Source organism: Ranitomeya variabilis, chromosome 6, assembly GCF_051348905.1.
Source record: "Ranitomeya variabilis isolate aRanVar5 chromosome 6, aRanVar5.hap1, whole genome shotgun sequence".
NCBI classification, from domain to species: Eukaryota; Metazoa; Chordata; class Amphibia; order Anura; family Dendrobatidae; genus Ranitomeya; species Ranitomeya variabilis.
The window spans coordinates 156,707,762-156,723,916 of NC_135237.1; the positions used below are offsets into that span (position 1 = coordinate 156,707,762).

The 16,155-nt window shown below is 44.3% G+C and overlaps 1 pseudogene; it reads right to left on the bottom strand.

The window, feature by feature from the left end:
• Positions 1 to 1,929: 1,929 nt before the first annotated feature.
• Positions 1,930 to 16,155, bottom strand: part of LOC143783235 (AP-2 complex subunit alpha-2 pseudogene) — an 84,262-nt pseudogene continuing 70,036 nt past the window's right edge.

A 16,155-nucleotide genomic window follows, 5' to 3' on the forward strand; every position in this document is an offset into this window, starting at 1 on the left:
GGCTGTAGTCACACTAGCAGTATTTGGTCAGTATTTTACATCACTATTTGTAAGCCAAAACCAGGAGAGGAACAATTAGAGGAAAAGTATAATAGAAACATATGCACCACTTCTGCATTTATCACCCACTCCTGGTTTTGGCTTACAAATACTGATATAAAATACTGACCAAATACTGCTAGTTTGACGGCAGCCTTATTCTCTTACATGCTTACTTTCTTAAGTTCTTTTTAACCCTAATAACCATACAGTACATGCACGCAACACAATAGCCATAAACATCAATCAAAATCGCATGCAGCTAAAAGCTGCTGATCTGAATTTTTATATTTCTATTTTGCAATTTTTGTAAGCAGCACATAAAATCTTGACTCAAGTAGGATACTACCTTAAAGTCTTAGATATGCAAAGTTCCTAATTAAAGTATAATTTATCCCTATGTCTCCATTGACCTGCTCAGTAAAGTTAATGTCTTTTCTACAGCACTGTGAACACCGGTGGAGCCGGCACTGGATCCAGGGAGGGAGGGTAACAGCTAACTTTGTTATTTTACACAGATTAGGGCCCACGCTCCTGAAAGTAGACAAACCCTTTAAAGGAGTTAAGGCCCCGTCTCACATAGCGAGATCGCTAGCGAGATCGCTGCTGAGTCACAAGTTTTGTGACGCAACATCGACCTCAGTAGCGATCTCGCTATGTGTGACACGTACCAGCGACCAGGCCCCTGCTGCGAGATCGCTGGTCGTGTCGGAATGGCCTGGGCCGTTTTTTGGTCGTTGAGGTCCCGCTGACATTGCTGAATCGGTGTGTGTGACACCGATCCAGCGATGTCTTCACTGGTAACCAGGGTAAACATCGGGTTACTAAGCGCAGGGCCGCGCTTAGTAACCCAATGTTTACCCTGGTTACCAGCGTAAATGTAAAAAAAAAAAAACAGTACATACTCACCATCTGATGTCCGTCAGGTCCCTTGCCGTCTGCTTCCCACACTGACTGAGCGCCGCAAAGTGAAAGTGAAAGTACAGCACAGCGGTGACGTCACCGCTGCGCTCTGCTCTCACTGTACGGCGGCACTCAGAGCGGGAAGCAGACGGCAAGGGACCTGACGGACATCAGATGGTGTGTATGTACTGTTTGTTTTTTTTGGTAACCAGGGTAAACATCGGGTTACTAAGCGCGGCCCTGCGCTTAGTAACCCGATGTTTACCCTGGTTACCCGGGTGCTGCAGGGGGACTTCGGCATTGTTGAAGACAGTTTCAACGATGCCGAAGTCGTTCCCCTGATCGTTGGTCGCTGGGGAGAGCGGTCTGTGTGACAGCTCCCCAGCGACCACACAGCGACTTACCAACGATCACGGCCAGGTCGTATCGCTGGTCGTGATCGTTGGTAAATCGCTATGTGTGACGGGGCCTTTAGCCTCTTTTTCATCATTTTCATAAAGGTGCATAAAACATCAATTTTTCCAGCTACTAATATAACTTAGTGGTGACGATGTCCTTATTTTGTAAAGAAATGTATTCTTACTGAGCTTGTCATACACTATGAATAGGTTAATTTATTAGGGTAGTATTATTTATTATTATTATTATTATTATTATTATTATTATTTTTTATTTGCGTCTGCAATGTTTTATAGAGTTTTGTTATATTTTTTACTTTTACATAATACAATCTGTTTTACTTACAAAATTATTTGTTTTTATGTCCCTAGGTTATTATTTTTTAGTCAATAAAGCTGTATATGTTTTTTTTTTTACTTGTAGAACACGCAGTTCTTAGTGGTACTATTTATGGGGTGTATATGACTTCTTTTTTTTTCAATGTGGATGTAATATTTATTTTCACTGAGATGATAAGGACCTGGCAATAAGGATTTAGGTTTAAAATTCCCCAGAGAGCAGGTCACAAAATCTCTTGGAGATTTCTATTTAACTTGTGTGGCTGGTGAGCTGCTACATCCATGTCTGCATATTTGGTTCGAGGCGTAGCAGACATCCAACTTGTTGAGATTTTACCTGAATACCAGCTACAAAATTGGACGGGTTTGAGTCAACGTTTTCTAAGACGGCAGGCCCAAAACCAATGAGCTTTGCTTTTACAATCTTGACATCCTTTGGATTTTGCCTTAAAAATATTCTGGACCTCTTTGTGAGGGCTGCTTCGAGTGGTGGAAAAAGTTTTATGCCTCCATATCAGTCGGCTGAAAGAACTTGTTCAGGGTTATAGGAAGCTTTATTGATAAATTCTGTATTGGGCCCCCCGTTTCTGAACTGGATGCTCAGAACAAATTCCTGCAAACACTCTATATTGATCACTTGCTGCACCTGGGCCCCCAGGGAAACAAAAGGACCCACTGGTTTAGAATGGAGGTTCAGACTGGCCTTTAGCTCGTTAGAGCAAACTAGTGTAGGGTGAATTTCTGGAACTGACTGGAGAGCTTGTTTCTATAGAAGACGAACATACAAACAAGATTTTGCTAGATTTAAATCCAATCTGTAGTAGCTGATTCTCAAACAAGATGCTATTATCTTTGCAGATAAAACTTTCACAGTAGTGACTGCATCAGCAGGATGTGATGTACCTGCAAAGATGCCCACAAGCAGACCACTGGATGTGGCAGCAGGTGGAGCACTGTGACTGGATGTGGAGGGAGCTCCCAGGCCTAGGAGGTCCACAGAAGGAGAAGGATTGGATGCTGTGCTAACGGGTGGGCTCAGTGCCCCCATTCACATTGGAGCTTTTATTCTCCATTTTAATGTCTTTGAGGTCAGTGACAGTATTCAGACCCTTTTTCTTCAGTTTAGCCAAGATGGATGACTCTCTCTCAGGGAATGGAGGCATCTCCTTTAAAACTGTAGCCAAGATGTCATTACTAGCAGAATGCCCAGGATAGTGGGTTTAATTTCAAGAAACAGGTTGATAAACTTGATGTAGGCCGAGAGAAGCAGGGCTTGGGTTAGGACGCTGCACAGTTGAAACTTGGAGTGCAACAAATTGAATGGGATCAGGGGGTTACATCGTGGATTGGCAGCTATAAGGTTTTCCAAACTCACCCAAAATATATCCCTGACCAAATGTTTGTAGCAGGCAGGCGCTTGCAAAGGCTCAAACACCATCTTGGCTGCATAACACTGTACATCATCCCCTGCTTATACAAATATGTATATGTATAATGTTTATATAAGTTTTTAACCATTTATCATTTTTGTTTTTGAGCATAAAATTAATACAACTTCACCCAGAATTTCCAACCTTCCTATACGAACTCAACACCTAACCAATAATCAAAAATCTCTAAAACCAATCTAATACACTAATACCACTTATTTGTAGACCTAATTGGAGGCAATCATTCATGGTGACACTCATCAGGTGAAGATGTGAAGCTAAAGGAGAGGTAAGATGATTTTATACTAAATATCAGCTGAGGACAGGATAGGAATAGTATATAATATATATACCGTATATACTCTAGTATAAGCCAACCCGAGTATAAGCTGAGACACTGAGTATAAGCCTGGGGTAGGAAATGCAGCAGCTACTGGTAAATGTCAAAAATAAAAATAGATACCAATAAAAGTAAAATTAATTGAGATATCAGTAGGTTAACTGTTTTTGAATATCCATATTGAATCAGGAGCGCCATAAGATGCTCCATACAAAATAAGCCCCATATAATGCTCCATAAAGCTCATGATGGGCCCCATAAGATGCTCCATACAAAAATATGCCCCTTATAATGCTGCACAAAGGTTAATGATAGCCCCATAAGATGCTCCATATTAAAATATGCCCCATATAATGCTGCACAAAGGATAATGATGCTCCATAGAAAAATATGCCCCATATAATGCTGCACAAAGGTTAATGATGCTCCATAGAAAAATATGCCCCATATAATGCTGCACAAAGGTTAATGATGGCCCCATAAGATGCTGCATACATAAATATGCCCCATATAATGCTGCACAAAGGATAATGATGCTCCATAGAAAAAATATGCCCCATATAATGCATAAAGGTTATGATGGTCCCATAAGATGCTCCATATTAAAATATGCCCCATATAATGCTGCACAAAGGTTAATGATGGCCGTATAAGATGCTCCATACAAAAATATGCCCCATATAATGCTCCATAAAGGTTAATCATGGCCCCATAAGATGCTCCTTAGAAAAATATTCCCCATATAATGCTGCACAAAGGTTAATGATAGCCCAATAAGATGCTCCATATTAAAATATGCTCCATATAATGCTGCACAAAGGTTAATGATGGCCCCATAAGATGCTCCATATTAAAATATGCCGCATATAATGCTGCACAAAGGATAATGATGACCCCATAAGATGTTCCATATTAAAATATGCCCCATATAGTGCTGCACAGAGGTTAATGATGCTCCATAGAAAAATATGCCCCATATAATACTGCATAAAGTTTAATGATGGCCCCATAAGATGCTCCATATTAAAATATGCCCCATATAATGCTGCACAAAGGTTAATGATGACCCCATAAGATGCTCCATACATAAATATGCCCCATATAATGCTGCATAAAGGTTAATGATGGCCCCATAAGATGCTCCATACAAAAATATGCCCCATATAATGCACAAAGGTTAATGATGGCCACATAAGATGCTCCATACAAAAACATGCTCCATAAAGGTTGATGCTGGCCCCAAAAGATGCTCCATAGAAAAACATGCCCCCATATAATGCTGCTTAAAGGTTAATGATGGCCCCATAAGATGTTCCATATCAAAATATGCCCCATATAATGCTGCACAAAGGTTGATGATGGCTTCATAAGATGTTCCTTACAAAAATATGCTCCATAAAGGTTAATGATGGCCCCATAAGATGTTCCATGCAAAAATATGTCCCATATACACCATGTTCCAAATTATTATGCAAATTGGATTTAAGTGTCATAAAGATTTAATTATTTTGTTTTTCAAATAAACGCGTGGATGGTATTGTGGCTCAGGGCTCAATGGATCACTGAAATCAGTCTTAGGCTGCCGTCACACTAGCAGTATTTGGTCAGTATTTTACATCAGTATTTGTAAGCCAAAACCAGGAGTGGAACAAATAGAGGAAAAGTATAACAGAAACATATGCACCACTTCTGCATTTATCTCCCACTCCTGGTTTTGGCTTACAAATACTGATGTAAAATACTGACCAAATACTGCTAGTGTGACGGCAGCCTTAAACACATGTGATAATTAGTTTTCCAGGTGATTCTAATTAAAGGAAAACTACTTAAAAATGATATTCCACATTATTAACCCCTTCATGACCTTGGGATTTTCCATTTTTCCGTGTTCATTTTTCGCTCCCCTCCTTCCTAGAGCCATATCTTTTTATTTTTCCATCAATATGGCCATGTGAGGGCTTATTTTTTGTGGGATGAGTTGTACTTTTGAATGACATCATTGGTTTTACCATGTCGTGTACTAGAAAATGGGAAAAAAATTCCAAATGCGGTGAAATTGCAAACAAAGTTCAATCCCACACTTGCTTTTTGTTTGACTTTTTTCACTAAATGCTAAAACTGACCTGCCATTATGATTTTCCAGGTCATTACGAGTCCATTGACACCAAACATGTTTAGCTTCTCTTTTATCTAAGTGGTGAAAAAAAATTCCAAACTTTGCTAAAAAAAAATAAATTGTGCCATTTTCCGATCCCCGTAACTTCTCAATTTTTCGTGATCTCTGGTTGGCTGAGGGCTTATTTTTTGCGTGCTGAGCTGATATTTTTAATGACACCATTTTGGTGCAGATACTTTAGATACTGTAGATACATTTTAGATACTGTAGATTCTTTTGATCACCCGTTATTGCATTTTAATTCAATGTCGCTGTGGCCCAAAAAACGTAATTCTGGCGTTTCTATTTTTTTTCTCGCTACGCCCTTTAGCGATCAGGTTAATCCCTTTTTTATTGATAGATCGGGCGATTCTGAATGCGGCGATACCAAATATGTGTAGGTTTGTTTTTTTTATTGTTTTATTTTGAATGGGGCGAAAGGGGGGTGATTTAAACTTTTATATATTTTTTTCACATTTTTTTAAACTTTTTTTTTTTACTTTTGCCATGCTTCAATGGCCTCCATGGGAGGCTAGAAGCTGGCACAACTCGATCGGCACAGCTACATGGGAGCCATCATCAGATTGCTCCTATGTAGCTGAATTACAGGCTAGCTATGAGCGCTGACCACAGGGTGGTGCTCACAGCAAGCCGGCATCAGCAACCATAGGGGTCTCAAGGAGACCTCTGGTTACTATGCCGACACATCAAAGTGGGGGTGCTGACGTTGGACATAGTATCCCGTCCAAGGTCAGAAAGGGGTTAAGCAGGCCACAGGTTTCAAGCAATATGGGAAATAAAAAGGATCTCTCTGCTGCTTAAGTGTTAAATAGTTCAATGCCTTGGACGATGTATGAAAACATTAGATATTTCACGAAAACTTAAAAGTGATCATCATACTATGAAGAGATTTGTGACTGAAACAGAGCACAGACAGAGTTCATGCAGATAAAGGCATAATGAGGAAGGTTTCTGCCAGAAAAATTCATTGGATTAAAGGAGCTGCCTACAAAATACCATTACAAAGCAGCAAACAGTTATTTGAAGCTGCTGGTGCTTCTGGAGTCCCTCAAACCTCAAGGTGTAGGATCCTTCAGAGGCTTGCTGTGGTGCATAAACCTACTATTCGGCCACCCCTTAACAGTGTTCACAAGCAGAAATGGTTGCAGTGGGCCCAGACATACATGAAGATTAGTTTTCAAACAGTCTTATTTACTGATGAGTGTCGAGCAACCCTGGATGGTCCAGCTGGATGGAGTAGTGGATGGTTGGTGGATGGCCACCATGTCCCAACAAGGCTGCGACGCAGGGACTGATATGCAGTGATGAAACCAGGAGGGTGAATATGATGTCTTCTGTTCCCCCGCCGGCAATGACTCATGTATAAGTCGAGAGTGGCATTTTCAGCACAAAAAATGTGCTGAAAATCTCAGCTTATACGAGGGTACATTATTGAGCTTAGCATGTTCGTGCTGTACTTAGTGCAACTTAAATGAGGCTACAATGTAGATGTAACGGGGGCCAGGGTGGTAGCCGTACCGAGGGATTGCTGCTGCTTCCTCATCACACCCTGATGCTCCGCTACAGAAATATCATGTCCATTTTGTGGTGTGCTGTGTGTGTCACGTATTTCACCCACATGTGGGTCAGAATCCTTCACAGCATACAGGGCTCCAATCCGTCGCAGACACACACAAATGTTCTCAAAGTCCAAGTTAATTTTCAATAAAACTTTACTTAACTCGTGCATCTTCATAACAGTTACAGTCCATCCATTTTCCCAATACATGAGTAATCCATCTCCTGCGTTTTCCCTGGTCTGCTCCCTCAGCTTTTCTTCCTGAACTGTGGCTCCCAGGCCCGCAGCTTCCTGAACCATCCAGCTAGCTGATACTGAGTGCTCCCTGTCCACTTTCCCCATCTTGGATGAAAATTCAGGTTGTGTCCGCAATTCCTGTTTGGACCGTAAGTCCCGGACGTCACGGGAGGTAACCCACAGACTAGCCACTGATTCTTCCAGGCTGCCTCGCTCTCTTAACTCTACACTGTTGCTCTGTTCAGCTTTCTGTCACAACTCCTTCTAGAACAATTCTCCTCACACAGCTTTAGCTCCTCCCACTACCTGAAAATTACCTCAGGAAGGCACTCTCCCTGCCACTACACTGGCTCCGCCCCCTTTCTCAACTGTCACTACTCTGACTAAAGCCAGTTCTCAACACAATCTAATCTACTCTACAGTGCCCCCTTAACACTAACCCGTAACTACACTGCCATAACCCTTACCAGTGCTGACCTACCACTGCCACTGACTGTCCCTATTCCTGTCCCTAACACACAGAAATCGGATGGGGTCAGCCATTATCATATTAAACAGTGTCAGTGTCACGATCCATGTTTGGATCTGTAACAGATCTGGTTTCCCTCAGATTAAAACCTTTTTTCCTTTCAGGTCATCGGGGGTTAATTAAGTTTTTCCCCCGGTGGCCGCTGGTGTAATTGCATTGCTGCTTGTTCTGCTGATGTGGGTGGTGACCACTCCCACCTTCCTTTAAAAGGTCACCTGGTGCATCAGCTGACTGTTGGTTATACAGGTCCTTTGGATACCAACCTTGCTGGAATAGGAGCTTGCTGAGTGCTGAGGCTCTACAGCTGAAAACTCATTCCAGGTGCCTTACTTTGCTGTACGGTGCATTGCAGCAGAGAAAGCTAAGTTTGCTGTTATAGTTTCTTTGTCCCTTTGTTGTGTAACTTTCCCAGTGTTGTGTTAGTGCAGCGGTGGGACCAGTACTCTCACCTGCCAGTTCCCTACATAAGGATTAGAGCAGGGCAAGTGAGGGACAAGCTATCCTGGTCGGCGATGGGTTGAAAGAACCCATATAGGGACGTCCGGTAGCAAGATCAGGGCACAGCCTCAGGTGAGTGCAGGAGGTGCCCATACCCCGTTCCCTACCGACAGGGCCCACAGTTGTTAAAAAGTCCCCGGTGTTTGTCAGCGTATTGCGCAAAAAATCCACCAATGAAAGTCTATGGGGGCAAGAAAAATACGGATTACACACGGAACATGCATGTGACTTGCGAGAAATACCCACTGGTGCTCTATAGAAAAGCCGGTAATTCAGTGCGGTGTACAGTAAAATCACACTGACAGGTTAGAATAGAATAGATAAAATAAATGTGTACACATAGAATAGGTGTATATATATATATAGTTATGTCATTGACACACACATATATACCGTATTTTCCGGCGTACAAGACGACTTTTTAACCCCTGAAAATCTTCTTAAAAGTCGGGGGTCGTCTTGTATGCCGGGAATCGCCTTGTACGCCGGGTGTATATGGTGGGTGGGGGGGGAGTGGTCCTGATGACGACGAGGGGGCGTCTCACAGGAAAGTGAGTATCCCCCATTACCTTATCATAGCGCTGCAGCGTGGGGTCTCTGTGCTGGGAGCGGCGGCTGCTGTGCTGTGGTGCGGCGGCTCCTCTTCTGCAGTGTGGGGCCTCTGGTGCTGTGGGGCGGTGGCGGCGGCGTATCTTCATGCAGTCGGGGCTCCTCCGGCATCTGGATGGAGTTGCCTGGAAGCCCCGCCGGCAACTCCATCGGTGTAATGCGGTGGCCTCCGGGAAAATGGCCGCTGCTTAGATTCAGATCTCGTGTCCCGAGATTTCGGGACGAGATCTGAATCTGAGCATGCGCAGCCCCCAGCGGCCATTTTCCCGGAGGCCACCGCATCGCACCTATTGAGCTGCCTCCGGGAAAATGGCCGCTGCTCAGATTCAGATCTCGTCTCCCGAGATCTCGGGACGAGATCTGAATCTGAGCAGCGGCCATTTTCCCGGAGGCCACCGCATTGTACCGATGGAGTTGCCGGCGGGGCCTCCAGGCTTTAATGAGATGCCGGAGGAGCCCCGACTGCATAAAGATACGCCGCCGCCGCCACCCCACAGCACAGAGGCCCCACACTGCAGAAGAGGAGTCGCCGCACCACAGCACAGCAGCCATCGCTCCCAGCACAGAGACCTCACGCTGCAGCGCTATGATAAGGTAATGGGGGATACTCACTTTCCTGTGAGACGCCCCCTCGTCGTCATCAGGATCACTCCCCCCCCCCCCCAAAGGCACATATTCACCGGCCCTATAAGACGACATAGGGTGTATAAGAAGACCCCCGACTTTTAAGAAGATTTTATTTTTTAACTGGTAAAGTTGGGGGGTCGTCTTATACGCCCAGTCGTCTTATACGCCGGAAAATACGGTATATATATTTAATACAGAGCTAGATAGCATAAAAGCCGGTAATGCATTTGCCGGCTTTTGCTATCTTATCAAACCCGACAGGATATGACACATGGTTTACATACAGTAAGCCATTTCATATCCCTTATTTTTTTTTTACATATTCTTCACTACTAATGTTAGAAGTGTCTGTGTGCAAAATTTGGGAGCTCTAGGTGTTAAAATAATAAAATAAAGGGTTAAATATTCAGAAGAAAAATTCCCATTCTAGAGTTCATAAGAGTTTATGCCAGCAAGGGACGCATCACCGAACTCTACTAAGCTGGGTTCCCCTGCATTCCATTCATTCCCCTGTTTTTACAGCCAGGGGCAGCTGCATTAGCAGGCTCCTGGTTGTAAATTTATTTAACCCCTTCAGATGGATTTACATCGTGGTACATGACTGTACGACGGACAGGTATGGGATATTGTTGCTTTTTTATTTTCCCTTTTTTTCAGATGACAAGGGTCGTCAGTTGGATTGAGAGTACAATAAAGATGATAAAACCCCATGTGTATTTATTTCATTAAAATACTTTATTCATAATGTGTGTTTGTGACGGGGTGTACGGCAGAGCAAGAAGGGACAACAGGCCAAGGGATGATTCAACAGATTTATTACCAAGAACGCTGGAACAACACATGCAGGTAGATCTACAGAGTCCACAATTAGTCCAACGGAACAGGTTCGGGGAACCTCCCGATAATCCTTGTGCCAGCTAACAAAGCAATAGTCCACACGAGTCCAACGGAACAGATTCGGGGGCACCTCCCGATAATCCTTGTGCCAGCTAACAAAGCAATAGTCCACACGAGTCCAAGGGATCCCAAAACAATCCCACGAATGACGAGATATGTCCTCAGCTCATGTCTCGCCCCGTTCGCTTCCGCAGTCACAGATGGACGTGGGGTCTTGCCTCAGCTAAGAATCCCCACTCCTCCTTCAAAGGTCAACTCACATCTGATCTCAAAAATAAGAATGGATTGTCTGAGCTCCTGGAATCAGCCCATGAAGGGGGTAGGGGTCACACCCTCTTTTCAATGGTTGGGTCCACCAGAAGATTCTAGACTGGTCGGCTCCGCTTAGTCTATCCAGTATGTGCATTTGACTAGCCACCTGCTGTGAGGAAGAATGGCTATTCCTTCACTAGTGGTGTTGACAAAGCTTAATTACATTATAGCTTAGGGCTGCAAGTATTGGGGGAAGGAGACAGGTTAAGTTACATACATCCCATGGCATTGCAAAGTGTACAGTAAATACAAACAAAGATAAGTCGCACCACATCATGACATATTATACAAAATACAGGACAGGGAAAAAAGTACATATGACAATCCCTTCCCCCTCCCAATTTGTGTACGTACTAGGGACCTCTACAGGTCGCTGGTTAAGTCACACAGGCATGGCTGATCGGACTCAGGGCTCCATTTTACATCCTCTTTGACTTAAACTCTGCTTCCTGCACCCACAAATTGACATTGTAGCTCTCCTACATCATTTCCTAAGACAATATCTGCAGGCAGGCCCCCCATCACCCCAACCACGCATTGCTTGACCCCAAAGTCCAGTTCTACACTTGCTTTTGGGATATTCTTCCATTGGCCTCCAGCTAATTCAATGGTAATCCCAGGTCCATGCTGTATTGCCTCTGGCCGAACCACTCTGGGATCAGCTATGGTGAGAAATGCCCCAGAGTCACAAAAGCAATAACTCTCCGACCGTCCAGCATGACCTCCTGTACGTGCTTTCTTTGCGGATTAAAGGAACTTGTGGCTGTGGCCCGCACCCCATAAACCCCTAATGGTCGAACATGGGTTTCTGAGCTATTAGGCAAATCAATTTGTAGCGGTGGCACCTCTTCCTCCATTGTATTTGGCTGTAAATAATTGATAGGCCGATTTGGTGCAGGGTCAATCCTCAATTCACCCTGGGTGCGGGTGTCTTGCAGATGCCCAGCCTGCCCACATCGGTAACATCTGCGCTGTATCGCACTTCTTCCTATGTGCACTCTGGGGACGGAGGTAAGGGAGCCTGGAGGCTGATATCTATGTGACGGTGCATGTGGTGGTTGGTGGGATTGAGATCGATTTCTCCACTGTATAACTGGGCAGGTGGCCTGCAGATGCCCAAGATGCCCACATCCATAACACCTGCGCTCTACTACTTTCTCTCCTTGTAGCATTTCAGAGGAATAGGCAGGACTAGCTGGAAGGTGAGTCACATGGGTATCGACATGAGGTGGTGGTCTAGTAGGACAGCTAACTTTGGGGACTGAAGGACAAGAGACCACTGGTGGTGGGGTGTTGGTAGTATTTACTCCATCCACCAGTAAATTTTTCCAATGAGGCTTGATAGTGAGAACCTCATCAGCTAAAGCAGCAGCTTCCTCCACAGTGGCTGGTCTCCTCTCACGCACCCATTCCCGGATCTCAGCAGGGTACTTGAAGTAAAACTGCTCTTTTAGGATAACCTGGAGGAAGGTCTCCCAGGTTAAGGCCTCCTCTGCCTCCAGCCAGCGATGACATATTTGTTTGAGTCTGTGGGCATACATCTTGAAAGACACTTCCTCATCACAGGCTAAAGTATGGAACAGAGTCCTGTAAGTGTCTGGGGTAACAGCATAATGTTCTAGAATAGTCTGTTTAATCTCTGCATACTCACAGTTTCCCCGAGGGTCCATAGCTCTATAGGCTGCGTCAGCTCCACCCTCTAAGAGCCCCACCAGATGTCAGACTCGCTCCCTTTCCGGGACTTCCATTAATCGACACTGATGCTCAAAGTCCTGGAAGAAACCCTCAATGTCACCTGCAGCCTCATTAAATGGCTTGAAGTCTTTGCGGGACACTCTGGGGAGTTCCCTCATGGTGTGTGCTGGGGTTACAGTCTGTCTGGAGCTTCTAGCTGTTTCCAAAGCGATCTGCTTCTCCAGCAATGCCATCTCCTGAGCTCTGTGAATGGCCTCCTTCTTATCATCTATGGTGGCCTCTTCTCCCAGCAATGCCAACTCCTCCTCGTACCACACAACCCACTGACTTTTACCTCTGGCTGCCGTCTTTCCTCCGTTTGCTGTGGGGATCCTTCTTCGGTTCCATCTTGCAGGTAAGCTCCTTCCAAAGTCTTAATTCTTGGTCAGTCCTTTATAGCAGAAAAGGTCCTTGGTCAGTCCTTTATAGCAGACTCCTAATTCACGGGCCTTTGTAAACTCCCCACAGTCCAGTTCCTATATCCTGAAGTTCCGGTTTCAGACATTGATGGGCCACTGTCCTCCATTCCCTCTGCTCTGACCCCACTGCTTGCCACCAGTTTGTGACGGGGTGTACGGCAGAGCAAGAAGGGACAACAGGCCAAGGGATGATTCAACAGATTTATTACAAGAACTCTGGAACAACACATGCAGGTAGATCTACAGAGTCCACAATTAGTCCAACGGAACAGGTTCGGGGCACCTCCCGATAATCCTTGTGCCAGCTAACAAAGCAATAGTCCACACGAGTCCAACGGAACAGATTCGGGGGCACCTCCCGATAATCCTTGTGCCAGCTAACAGCAATAGTCTGCACGAGTCCAAGGGATCCCAAAACAATCCCACGAACGACGAGATATGTCCTCAGCTCAAGTCTCGCCCCGTTCGCTTCCGCAGTCACAGATGGATGTGGGGTCTTGCCAAAAATCCCCACTCCTCCTTCAAAGGTCAACTCACATCTGATCTCAAAAATAAGAATGGATTGTCTGAGCTCCTGGAATCAGCCCATGAAGGGGGTAGGGGTCACACCCTCTATTCAATGGTTGGGTCCACCAGAAGATTCTAGACTGGTCGGCTCCGCTTAGTCTATCCAGTATGTGCATTTGACTAGCCACCTGCTGTGAGGAAGAATGGCTATTCCTTCACTAGTGGTGTTGACAAAGCTTAATTACATTATAGCTTAGGGCTGCAAGTATTGGGGGAAGGAGACAGGTTAAGTTACATACATCCCATGGCATTGCAAAGTGTACAGTAAATACAAACAAAGAGAAGTCGCACCACATCATGACATATACATAATACAGGACAGGGAAAAAAGTACATATCATGACAGTGTTTTTCTAACCCTTTATTATTATTATTGGATTAATAATGGAACAATGTCTTATTGACTGCTCTCCATTATTAACCAGGCTTAGTGCCACCTTACATTAGCATGGTGACATTAACCCTTTATTACCCCATATCCCACCGCTACTCTGGAGTTTGAAGAGAGTAGCTAAGTGCCAGAATAGGCTCATCTTACAGATGTGCCTTGTGTGGCTGGGGGCAGATGTTTTTAGCCAGGGGTGGGCAATAACCATGGACCCTCTCTAGGCTATTAATATCTGTCCTCACTCACTGGCTTTCCCATTCTGGTGGAGAAAATTGCGCGGGAGCCTACGCCAGTTTTTTTCTGTGATTTATCCCTTTATTTTACCACGTAGAGCTCTCAAATTTTGCACACAGACACTTCTAACATTATTAGTGATGAATATGTAAAAATATAACGGATATGAAATGGTTTACTGTATGTAAACCATGTCTCATATCCTGTCGGGTTTGATAAGGAGATAGCAAAAGCCGGCAATTAAATTACCGGCTTTTCTGCTATCTAGCTCTGTATTAAATATAAATATATATATATATATATATACACATGTGTGTCAATGACATATATACTGTACAGTATATATATATATATATATATATATATATATATATATATATACAGTCTATATATATATATATATATAGACTGTATATATGTTTTCACGAATATTTGAGCCCATGGATCCATTCTATGTCCATTTTGCAAGCCGGCGAGAAAATCTCGCCGTACGGATGCCATACGGTGTTTTACATGCGCAAAATACGCAGCCACACCTTGCCTACGGATGACATATGGATCACTGTTCAGGGAACATTTCTGCGTATTTGGTCAGTAAAAAACGGACCGTATTTTTATACGTTGTGTGTCACTCCAGCCTAACTTTGCTCTTCAGACTTTTGTTGGGGTGTACTAATTTTCTCAACATGGTCTTGAATGAATTTGTTGAATTATTTAGGAAAATTACTTTTTAGGTGTGCAAAATAACACATTTTGATTCTAGGAGGTGGCCCACAATTGTGGGAGTATTTAGTAGTATGGGGTCCAATAAATAGAATATTGATTCTGAAAATAAAATAAGGCCACACTCACACTTTGCGGCATCCCTCTGTGGGTTCTCCCGCAGCGGAATTGATAAATCTGCAGGGCAAAACCGCTGCGGTTATCCCTGCAGATTTATCGCGGTTTGTTCCGTGGTTTCCGCTGCGGGATTACTCCTATACTATTGATGCTGCATATGCAGCAACATGCAGCATCAATAGTAATGTTAAAAATAATAAAAATTGGTTATACTCACCCTCCGATGTCCGGATCTCCTGGGCGCTGCACGCGGCGGTCTGGTTCCAAAGATGCTGTGCTGAGAAGGACCTTCGTGACGTCACGGTCATGTGACTGCGGCGTCATCACGGTCATGTGACCGCGACGTCACCGCAGGTCCTGTTCGCACAGCAACTGAGACCGGGCGGCCGCGTGCAGCGCTGAGAGGTGAGTATAACATGATTTTTTATGTTTATTCTTTTTTTTTTTACACTATTTATGCTTCCCAGGGCCTGGAGGAGAGTCTCCTCTCCTCCACCCCGCGTAGCAACCGCACATTAGCCGCTTACTTCCCGCAACGTGGGCACAGCCCCATACGGGAAGTAAGCGGTTCAGTGCTTTCCTATGGGTGCAGAATCGCTGCGATTCTGTACAAAGAAGTGACATGCTGCGGGTTTTAAACCGCTGTGTTTCTGCGCCGTTTTTCCCGCAGCATGTGCACTGCGGTTTGCGGTTTCCATAGGGTTTACATGTTAATGTAAACGCTATGGAAACTGCTGCGGACCCGCAGCATCAAAATCGCCGCGGATCCGCGGGAAAAACCGCTAAGTGTGAACGTGGCCTAAAGGTTTTCTGACAAATATTTGCGGGTGTAAATAGAATATATATACATACACAGACATGGCCGACAGTGACACCCTTGTGATTATTTTAGAAAAAACATAATTTCACACAAAACACCCAAAATGGGACTGATAAAATTGTTAGCACCTTGAACTTAATATTTGGTTCCACGCCCTTTGGAATAAATAGTTGCAATCAATCGCTTCCTATCAACAAGCTTCTTACACCTCTCAACTGGAATTTTGGACCTCTCTTTTACAAACCACCCCAGGTCTCTCAT